Here is a 10,265-nt window from a genome sequence, read left to right as displayed (position 1 = left end):
CTACCAAAAAGACACACGTACCTGTGTGTTCATCACAGCACTATTCACAAACCAAAAATGGAATCAAACTACGTGTCCATCAACAGTGAATGGGTTAAAGAAAGTGTGGTAAAAATTAGCCGGGCGTGGTGGTGGGCACCTGTAGTCCCAGCCACTCGGGAGGCTGAGGCAGGAAAATGGCGTGAACCCGGGAGGTGGAGCTTGCAGTGAGCAGAGATAGTGCACTGCACTCCAGCCTGGGCAACAGACGGAGCTTATCAAGTGCAATAGTAACTGAGAAATCACAGTTGAAAATGATGGAGATTCTATTTGATTTTCTTTTTCTTTTGCTATTTTAGTATTGGATAAATAAATACAAAAATATTGAAGTGCTTATTTTGCTCCAATATTGAAATCACAATGTGAGAACTTGTCCACTACTGCCAAGAGCTGAGTTTAATTTTGATTTCAAGATATGCCACTTCCATAGTCCTCTAGCTCACCTCTAGATGCAGTCTCTGGCTTGTTTCCTCACCAGCCAGCTACATTACCACTGATCACCATTTCATACTTAATCCTTTGAGGGATTCATGACCTTCATTCGGCTTCACCTGTGGGAAGAGACATTCCCATTATTACTGGCTGAGGCATGAGCCAATCCTCCAGGCTCTGCGAGGCCCCTCTGTGACCTTTGACTTCATGTCATTTGGGTTTATGCAGCATCCTTACTTCTGCTTGGCCAAGGGTGTCTCAGTGTGTCTTTCATTCCTACAGCCCTATCAGACCCCAAAATAATAATAGCAATTATGTTTTGAACACTCAACATGAAAAGGCACTGTTACAAGAATTTTGTAAGTTTTCATTCATTGAATGGTCGTATTATTATCATGATCATCTTGTTGTTACCTCTTAAGTCCTGTGGCGATGTGTTTAGTCACTACTCTTGATAATATGAGACAACTTAACACCAATTTTTTTCTGTCTTGGGGCTTCATCCAAATTTCCAAACACTTATTACAGAAACTTAAGAAATATTTTATCCCTTCCACAGCTTTGTAGAGAATTGCGACACACACACACACATGAGCATAGTAAATCTTGATAAGTTTATAATTATTTTTGAAACTTATTTAATCTTATTTAATCCAATATTTCCTAACATTATTAACTGCAAAAACTTTCCCCTGTAGTAGTTAACAGTTCTGCAGAACATTTTAGAAATGGTAACACAAGTATAAACAACAAAACAGCGAGATTCTGATACCAACTGCCAGTTCCTCCTTACCAAGACTTTGTGAAAACTCTTCAGCTCATCTGGCAAAACGAACAGGTTATGTTCTGGTTCCTTCTGGATGTTCTTTTTAATATCTCACACTTTTCCAGGCCTTTGCTGGTCTGTAATTGAAAGTCACTTTTTCCTATGGAGGCCCTTAATCTTATGTTTCTGCATAACTTATTAAAAGGTTATTTTAAGGGCATGAACGAGGTGCCTCTTAAAGTCTCACTCTTCTTACTGCCCAGAGGTAGTTGGGCTCTGTTTGTTGTATGCTGCCTCTTTTTTTCTAATTAGAGTGATCTGTTTGTTATCTACTGTCTGGGTTCTGGGTGATCTGTTTTCTCTCTTTGTGAAGCAGGGAGGGTGGAGTTTTTAAATATCCTTTTGGCAGGAAGCATAACTTTCTGATATGAATCTAAACTGGGAAATCAATCTCTCCTCAGGCAAAGACACAGATACCAGGACACTTCCTTTTGAACACTTGGCTATGGAAGTTAAGAGACGTGGGGTAAGGAGATGAAAGATCTATTCCCAATACTCCTAATGATTTTTTTGTGTGTTTGAGAACAGAATATCTGGAAAACATGTTATATGTATGAAGTTCTTCATTGTCCAACAGCAATCTCTTACAGATATAGGTCAAACTGATATCTAAAGACATTGGTGCTTGATAGAGAGTGCCAGAACAAAAAACCAGGAGAACCATTACCAAGTCATTTAACAAAAACAGCTCTTGGCATTTTAATCTTACTCTGTGATTTTGGTGGTAGTGAATTTAATGCTATTTTGATTTACTTAGCACTGAGGATGGTACTGCCTATATGTAGATCTGGGTTAGCTGACATTTCCTAAAGCAATATGAAATCACGAAAGAAAAAAGAATTGTATTATTATTATTATTTGTATTAGCCACTTGAGGTATTCTTCTAAAATAACATTCTAAGATAGCATTGCCCAAAAGAAGTTTCTGAAATGATGGAAATGTTCTGTAATCTGCACTGTCCAATATGGTAGCCAACAGCCAGGTGTAGCTGTTAAGCATTTGAAATTTGGCTAGTATGGTAGAAGAGCTGAATTTTAAATTTCACTTAATTTTCATTCAGTTTAAATTTAAATAGCTACATTTGTCTAGTGGCTACCGTACTGGGCTGTGATGCTCTAAGAAGCTTGCTCTATAGTTAGCCAATAGAAGTATCAAATCAAAAGGATCTTTGCTTTTGTTTTCTGAAATTAAGTGAAAAACACACAGATCGTAATCTGTAGTCTGCCATCTATGTTTCTACTTATGGTAATGTTTATGTGTGAGTTAGTCATGTAAGAGACATAGCAATGTAGGACATTAAACATATTGAGTCTCTAGGAGGCACCGTGCCTGGTACTAGGTGTAGGAGAAGATAGCAGAAATCACACTAGACAAGGTTGTGAAAAGTAATTTATAGTATCTGGGATAAATTGATCATGGAATAAGAAACAAAACAAACAATTAGGCAACATAGTAATTAATGCACTGAAGGAGAATGTTAAGTATTCACAAGCCAAAATATTTAAATGAGGTGGGTTTTCTTTTACTGACAACAAAACAAACAAGAAAACATAAAGCTAGTAAGGAAATCTGAATCTTGGATTTGTTTGGTGATGATCTCTTGTGACTTTTCTTCTGCCTTACCACCAGAGTTCAGCATCCAGATCTCGACTGAATACATTCTGAGTCCTACTGGATTCAGAAGCTTAAGCATTCAACAAAAATAATGCATTCCCAAATACTCCTAAAACTTAACTTTAGTCTGGGTTGGCTCGGGTTTAACTTTTAGTCATTTGGTTTTTTGTAACTTTAGCACACGGAAAAACAAAATTGAAATGTCAATAAAAAAATATACTGCCAAATACATTGGAACATTAAAAAGGCCACAGGGGAGATTTTGACAACTAGTGATAAGTTAAATTTAAAGTGACATAAGTACATACAGTTGGCTAAAGTAAGTATAATTTACTTGTCAATATAACAGCCTTTAAAAAGATCACAAAATCAGGAGGTTATAAACCATTACATGAAGATTGAGTTATAATATTCTTTCCAAACGTTACCAGAGTAAATTGAACTGGATGAAGCAAAGAAATGTACAGATGAAAAAAAAAAAAAAAGAAGATGAAGAAAAAGTAAAATGTAATACAGGAGGAATAAAGTAGTTGGAAAAATTAGAGTGAAATAGCCTGACTCCAGTGGGAAATGGATTCTTTAATGTGATATATCCATAATCTGATTTTGGTTTTAAATGCAAAGTAAAAATACGAAAAAAAGCATTGATATCATAATATGTTTTCTTTGCAGATACGCGAATTGATTCTTACATAATATGAGAGATATAGGTGAGTCAAAAGACTGCAGAGCTTCCAGTTTTATCTCCTCAGCCTGTTATTAACCAATCATTTTTTAAAAGTCCAACATTAAATGGATACCAAAAACCTAGTTTAATTCATTTTGCTCTGAATGACATTTTACAAATTTAAAGTTCTCTAGCTTTAAGTGTTTTTCTTATGCTTTAGTCTAAACATTATTTGATTTTACTTTTCCTTATTTAATTATCTTAGTACACCCCTTAATGTGTGTATGTTAAAATACTTAGAAGAATCGCTTAATTTCTTCATTAGTCTATTTTCTGTTTCCTTAATACATTTTATTTTCCCACTCAGACTTTGTCTCAAATTATTCCCTTATTATATTTTACTGACTGATATGTAAGACACTGGCTATAATATTTTAAATCATTTTCAGTAAGTCCCGCTCTACATATGCAAAATGATGTGGGAACTTGACATCCCATACTTGCTTAAATACTCAAGATTTATTTGATCTGTTTGTCCCTCCTCAGCAATTGCCTCAGTTTCCCCTACCCATTTCTTGGTTACCTGAAACCCTCCCACAAGCATCCCTACAGACAGATTGCTTGGTCAGGGGTGCCCTGAATGAAGTTAGATGCATTTGCCTACCTAGTCCCCAGTACATGAGAAGATGACATATGATTCTCATCTTACAAAAGAAGAGTGATATCAGTCCAGGTTATCATGAGTTGAGTCTGGATGTAAAACTTGAAGTCATCCTGGAACCTAGAGATAAGCTATCTCTGACCTTGAAGACATGCAACTTTTGAGTACGTTATTCAGCTATGGAGGTCACAGCAGGCATGAACTACAGGTGGCTAATAGCCTATGTAATTTTGGTGTGTATACAAATTATTGTCATTTATAGGGTACTGTAAAAAAAAATACCAAAAACATCTTTGTTGCTTATGTTTTTTTTTTTTAATTTTTTTTTTTTTTGAGATGGCATCTTGCTCTGTCACCCAGGCTGGAGCGCAGTGGCACGATCTCGGCTCACTGCAAGCTCTGCCTCCCAGGTTCCTACCATTCTCCTGCCTCAGGCTCCTGAGTAGCTGGGACTGCATGCTCCAGCCACCACACCCAGCTATTTTTTTCTATTTTTAGTAGAGGTGGGGTTTCACCATGTTAGCCAGGATGGTCTCAATCTCCTGACCTCGTGATCTGCCCGCCTCGGCCTCCCAAAGTGCTGGGATTACAAGCGTGAGCCACTGTGCCTGGCCGCTTACTTTTTTTGTTTTGTTTTGTTTTGTTTTAAGAAAAATCTAAATGTGTTGCATGTTGGTGTAATTTGTTTTATGGGTTTCTTAGGTTTTATGTTCATACTTTATAGCCTGGAATCCCTAAAACATACACTATTATATAAACTCAGCTCCACGTATAAACTATCATTACTCAACTACTTGAAAATATTTTAAATTGTGATGGTTTTCATTTTGGTCTTTTCTCAAAGCAGATTCAAATGTAATTTTCTGCCTATGCCAATCTTTGGACATTTTAGCACTGCTGCCATATAAGAACTTCCTTCCTCTTAACTGACTATAAATTATTAGCCTATTAATTGGGCATTACAAAGTAAAGAAGTTTCTTTCGTTAAAAATATACATCTTGTTGAAACACAGACACAAGAATGATTCATTTGAATACTGCTAACAATTGTCCCTTCCACACACACATTGAAAGCTATGTCCTTACTCTCTAACTTAAATGTGAGTGATAATTAAAATGTAATATTAAAAGTTGACCAAAATTTATATTTCTGTAAAGTATTTAAGTCCTGAACACCAGAAAAATATATAACTAAAGTGGCATATATTTCATACATTATAATAAAAATTTATTTTTTCAGGTATCAGTAGAAAACAGCAAATGTATACTTCATACAAATGTAAATTAAAATTATAGCCATTCTTTCACCACAGGAAAAATGTCTGAAGGATATTTTCAATCATGAAGTGTGTGGGTACACACACTTGGGAATTAACCATCTGGCACATAATATCCTTACAGGTTTGAAAGAAAAATAAGTTCTTCTGAAAGAAACACTTTCCATTCACTATGCAGAACAGTCATTAATCGAACACTCACTGTTGAGTTGAAGCACAAGGAAATAAGATCTGTGGCACAGAAGCAGCTCATCCTTAAAAAGTTATTAGAGCCTCAGTGACATTGATAAAAGACCACTCAACAACTTTTTGCCAAACCAAAGACTCAACGGCAAAAAAAGACATCTGTGTACAAAATACCGGTTCCAATCCTGGGCATCTGCAGGAGTTTACACTCCAGATCTGTTTATCTATATACTTATAATAACATTCCATAGATTAACCACTGCTCCTCCACCCACAGATCTAGTTTTGAAAGATGATGGTACACTGAATAAACCTGAAATGCACCTGTGCTGATATGCAGTCCAATTTCATTCGTCTCTGTGATACTACAGAACCACCAAAATAGCAACCCAAGACCTTCTTACCCCAAATAAATGGGACAAGTAGTTAAATGTTAAGAACAAAAATGTTGGTAAAAGTAAAATTAGTTACCCTAATATTCCCACATTAAGACAGTACACTATAACTTCAAGTGGTATAAATTGTATATACCTCATTAACAAAGAATCATACAAACTAAATATTTGTTCTCTTACAAAATCAGTTCTTATCACTCTCTTAGGGGATCACAGTAGTATAGGAGGATGTTTTCATTTGTTGGGTAAGCATTACTTGAGTGCCTCCTATGGATTCACATTTCTATTTGAGGCTTAACAAAACACAAAGGAAGTAAAGGATGTTGCTCAGGAATTCAGAGTGTAATTAGGGCAAAAAGCTACACACACGTGAGTCAACTTGTAAATAATTCTTAGGCTACAGATATGTTTATGAGATTATTCTGGAAAAATCTGAAAACCACTCTAAAGTAAATTTAATCAAGAAATGTTTCTTGTACCAGATAAAACTTAATATATGAGTTTGAAAGAAAAGGAGGCTTTGCATTGAAGGGGAAGAAATGGAAAAACAGTGTAAAAGAAGAAGAAATGACAGGAGGGAGGGGAGAAGAAAAATGTTTCCTTGCTAGACTAGAAGGCCCCATGAGAAAGCAGTGAGAGATGAATTGTGAAAGATACATTGGGGCTAATGGAGATCCTTGGATATTGAAGTATAGGGTTTGAAGCAATAGGAAGATACTCTACATTTTTCTTTTTCAGAAAACAGAAATATTTAATTCTTTTTCCACGAATTAGAACTTGCTTTATCCTCAGAGCATAGCTTGATATGCATACATACGCACTTATAATTTGTTTCACGAAGTGTTAGGTAGACTGATATTGCAGTGCAGGACTTGGGAGCAGATCATTGCAGGAGAAAAGGATGTGAAAAAAGCCACACTTCTGACTGGTCATCTGGAAATTCAACATTTTTCTAATTCTATCTTGTTACTTATTACTTCAAATTATTCCTTATCATAATCTTTCTTTTCAGGGGAGAGAATTATTATGAGAAGTGCCGCCATGAATTTTTCTTTCCCACCATCAGTGCAAGAGCCCAAAATGTTCTCAATCAAATCTGCTCACCCACTTCCAGAAACACGTCCGCCAGGGCGATCAATCCATCTCCTGAAATTTCCGTTTCTCCCAATACACTGTGCTGCCAAATTCTCTGAAGTCCCTGAACCTCAAAATTCCAAATATCAAAGTCGGTGCCAGGAGTTAAACCTGAAAGATAAAAGCAGTGAAGTTCCCCTCTGCCATCCCTGGGTTTCCTCTTCTCAATAATAATAATTATAATAACAGTAATTTTAAAAAATACTGGTTCTCTGTAATTACGGAAAAAGAAAGACTTTTTGCCAAGATCGTCTCCTCCCCTTTCCTCGCTCCCGCTCCCCTATTCTTTGCCAACAAGGTCTTCCCTCCCACCTGAGGGCTGGACCCCGTGTGATTCCCGTGACGCGCCGCTTCTCCTGAGCACTCTACGGCTGCCCTCTAGGCAAAGCCAGCACCGGTCAGATGGGGAGAAACCAGAGACAGGATGGTGCTCGCGCACGCGGGAGGTCTCAGCGGAACCTGCGTGAGAACTTGTGAGTGACCTCCAGGGCACCCTAATTCTTGATCACTCATCACTACCTCACTCTGTCCCTCTCCCCAACCCTGACCTTCGAAACTGGGGGGTCTGAGTGAAGGGGGACCTGCCTGCAATCAGGGCCCAGGAAAGGAGGGGAGAAAGGGGCTCTTCAACAGTCTGTGGTTCAATCTCAGCTTGTCCAAGGACTACACTGGAGGCTTTCCACCGCTATCCCAGTCTGTTCCAACAAAGATAAAAAAATGCATGTTCCCTATTTTCTTGTGTAGTTCCAGTTACCAGAAGAAAGTTACAGACCATGAACTGCAGACTCAGGACGATAAATTGGCAAAGCAGCACCGTGATGGAAGAGCTCCTGGCAGCAGTGTAAATACTGGAGCCCAGTAGAGAGTCTAAGTCGAGGAGGCATGAGGACAAGATGATCTGTAATTGCCCTTGTTCGAATGGGTGAGATCTCGCCGTTCCCATACATCCACAGAGGAAGCCACAGAGTGAACTATACACCAAGTGAGCAGAGGAAAAACAGGATTATCACAGGAAGGGTAAACAGGCCCCTCCCTAACCTGGAGTACCCTCACAACATTTGCTCAGCAATTTATGTCAAGTCTGCTTTTTATCCTCCTGTAGATACCTGAATGAGCCCAGTATCCCAGTCAAGTCCTGAACCCCCGGAATTCATCTAGGCTCATACGCTGCCCTATTGACATTGATGCTCTTTTCCTGGGTCCCCCACATCATCTCTCCAATTTGTGTGACTATCCCACACCCCACCACCATTTTTAGTTTTTATGTTAGCTCTCATTCTGGCCGGCGCTGTGGATTAATGTTTTAATTTTTATCTTACCATCCCAACTCCTACCTCAAAGCCTTTCTCCTAGTTGGAATCTAGCCTCGAGTCCTAAGGTGTCCTCTACCCTTGAGATTCACATCCTTGTGTATTTTGTGTCCAATTATATCTTCTATTCATTTGACTTCACATGAATAATTAAAATTAGAATTTGAATGGTCTCTGCTACTAAATCTACTTCTTAAAGTATATGTATTTCAGGAATCACGCTAACTTCCTATGTACTCAAACTGGAGAAGTCTTATACTGCTTCCAGAGCCAAATGTATTAGATCACAAAACCTTTGGCAAAGCCCTTGGCTTTTGGAATTCAGATTAGTGCCTGTGACAATTCCTTTGCAAGTTAAGATTGGAGAGTTTGCTAAACACACGAAAGACTGAAATTATCTCCATAGCCACTTCCTTGATACTCCATTCTGTGTTAATCTGAAAGACAGTCTCTTTAAGTCCAAATTTCTAAGGAAAGATTCTTTGAGCAAGACATTCCTCTAGCACTTCATGCTTTTCCTTGGAAAATTTTCTCAAACACTTATAAGACCAAGTACTATTTATAAGGCCAGCTACTTTTCAGATACTGAAATCCCTCAAGCCTTAACCCCAGGTGGTATGGCCATAAGCATAAATTTTCAGGAGAGTCATGAATTTTTAATAATTTTGTTGGTATCAGTAGGCTTTTGCTATTTTTCTTAGCTTGTTCATTTTCCCACTGACATTTGTGTGCCATCTTTTAAATTCCGGTTCCAAAACAAGACAGCAAAACTTTTGAAAACAGAGTTAAGAACATTTGACCACTTGGTACACAGAACAGGGTGGCAATAGCCTCTCCCCATCCCCTTGACTAAACATCCCAGACCATAAATAAATGTTAAAATCTCAAATAAAGAGATAGAATTCTACTAGGTGTCAGCTGTTCCAGAGTAACTATAAAAGGCCAGGCTCTGAATACCACATTAGAGGCAGGAATTCTGAAGGTTGAGAACCTAGCCTCATTTATTAGTTCGTTCATTCAATCTCCACTTACCAGCACTGGCTCTTACTATTCCGTTCCACCATAGAGGCTATAAAGATAAATAAGGTTTTGTGCCTGCCAGATATATTTCTTCCTGGTTTGAAGAGACATATTGCTGTCATGCATACAGCTTATCTAGTGAATAAAATTTTCCCATCTGCTTTTATTCATCTTCAGGTCCTCTCAGTTTCTGCCTAAAGTTTTACCTATATTAACTCTAGTACCTTGGTCTATAGAGGGTACCCAAGAAGCGTCTTTCAAATGAATGAAAATGCAAAGGACCAAATGAACATACTATGTGCCAGTTAACAGGTGAACAAGAAAGCCATGATCCTGACCACATCTTACAGTTTGCAGAGATTACAATGGAATAAACAAGTATTTGTATGTCTGTATCTCCCTACATAAAGATGTCTGCAAACATCTTACAGTTTGCAGAGATTACAATGAAATAAACAAGTACTTACTTGTCTGTATCTCCCTATATAAAGGGCAATGTACATTAAACCAAAACTCGGGGTCAGGAGACCCTAAGTGGAAAGTCTTGACATAACATAAGCCAGATAAAGCAAAAGGATTAAGATTGCATTTTAGGCTGAAGTAAAAGCATGTGCAAAGGTCCAGGGGCAAGAAAGAATAAGATACTTTTGCAGGATGGAAAGAAAGAGGATCCTCAAGGAGGGGACAGTGAAGACAGAGAAGA

At 37.9% G+C, this 10,265-nt stretch overlaps 1 long non-coding RNA gene across 1 annotated transcript; it reads left to right on the top strand.

Annotated features, from left to right (window-relative positions):
• The first annotated feature begins 1,684 nt into the window (after positions 1 to 1,684).
• On the top strand, positions 1,685 to 8,715 carry LOC135964546 (uncharacterized). Its single transcript, XR_010577031.2, has 4 exons — positions 1,685 to 1,763; positions 3,585 to 3,622; positions 7,111 to 7,705; positions 7,983 to 8,715. It is a non-coding gene; the product is annotated as an uncharacterized lncRNA (long non-coding RNA).
• Positions 8,716 to 10,265: the final 1,550 nt, after the last annotated feature.

This window comes from Macaca fascicularis, chromosome 8 (assembly GCF_037993035.2).
Source record: "Macaca fascicularis isolate 582-1 chromosome 8, T2T-MFA8v1.1".
In the NCBI taxonomy this organism is placed as follows: Eukaryota; Metazoa; Chordata; class Mammalia; order Primates; family Cercopithecidae; genus Macaca; species Macaca fascicularis.
The sequence above is the reverse complement of the archived record's forward strand: the minus strand, read 5'-3'. Positions and strand labels throughout refer to the sequence as shown.